Source organism: Polistes canadensis, unplaced genomic scaffold, assembly GCF_001313835.1.
Source record: "Polistes canadensis isolate GaletaPanama2010 unplaced genomic scaffold, ASM131383v1 scaffold_142, whole genome shotgun sequence".
Classification (NCBI taxonomy): domain Eukaryota; kingdom Metazoa; phylum Arthropoda; class Insecta; order Hymenoptera; family Vespidae; genus Polistes; species Polistes canadensis.
Window position 1 is genome coordinate 19,816 of NW_014569689.1, and position 1,148 is coordinate 20,963.

The 1,148-nt window shown below is 29.6% G+C and overlaps 1 protein-coding gene and 1 long non-coding RNA gene across 4 annotated transcripts in view; one reads left to right on the forward strand and one right to left on the reverse strand.

Moving 5' to 3' along the window:
• The window catches only part of LOC106788512 (GTPase-activating protein CdGAPr), a 42,542-nt gene that overhangs the window by 17,107 nt on the left and 24,287 nt on the right, over window positions 1–1,148 (forward strand). The gene's annotated exons all lie outside the window — the stretch shown is intronic.
• Window positions 1–1,148, reverse strand: part of LOC106788513 — a 14,615-nt gene that overhangs the window by 4,593 nt on the left and 8,874 nt on the right. Inside the window, exon 2 of the long non-coding RNA XR_001381903.1 lies at window positions 331–414. This is a non-coding gene — a long non-coding RNA (uncharacterized LOC106788513). The remainder of the gene's footprint in view (window positions 1–330; window positions 415–1,148) is intronic.

Sequence of the window (1,148 nt, forward strand, 5' to 3'; positions counted from 1 at the left end):
TTGGATTTATATTTAAATGATGACACATTTGGAATTATATTGTTTAATGATTTTCATTAAATCAATAGAATTTTAGTTTGTTTTTTCTTTACGTATAATATTGAAGATTGTTTTGTTTTCTTTTTATCGATTATTTATCTATCCTTTTTTACTATATCGAAAATCAAAAGTTTGTATTTGTTCGATAATTTGTCGAAATTTGTGTACAATTTAAAATCTAACTTTTGTGAAATTGTGACAATATTAAAAAAATTAATATCTACGATTATCTTTTTACTTAAGTTTTATGATACTTAAAACAACAAGCATTTGGCAGTATCTTCGCATTACCAATTCTTCTCAGTTCGTATCCTCCTCCTCCTCCTCCTCTTTCAAACGAATTTTCTTGCATGCATTTTCTCTTATCCAGTTACCCTGCAACACATATCACTAACAATAAACTTAACAATATTGATAATACATATATTCGCACTAGAATTACACGAAAACATTTAACAATTTCAATTAATCATTTATTTCTAATCGATATAATAAAAATACAGTTTGACAACATTGATCGTAGTCATTTATAAATCGTATAAACGTTTAATAAACGTAACTGGTTTCAATCGATTTAATTGTAAAAACAAAATCTTATCTCGTTTACCTTAACATTTCTATTTTCTTGATTTACAAATGCAAATAGTTAACAGTAAACTAAACTAAACTAAACTAAACTAAACTAAAAGAACGTACAAACGAATGTAAGAACGAACGTATGAACGAATGAACGTACGAACGAGATCTGAATTTCCACCTACGCAATATTCCATAGACACAAACTTGTATGTTACTCGTGTATACCTTCGATAGCAATCCGAAGATGGATGAGAATCTATTTAAGGAGAGAGCCACGAATAGCCACATTTTTCTAGATCCACGTAAGCTCGTAGTTCGTTGTACCTAGATCGGTGTAAGCAACCAACCAACCAACCAACCAACCAACCAACCAACCAACCAACTAACCAACCAACCAACCATGTAGATATATACAAACGCGTTTATCGACCTATCTTGATAGGATCATGAGGTTATTCTTGTTGGATAGATACTAAACAGATTTATGTTTCCTACAAATATTATATACTATGCAAAATGAATTTTGTTCA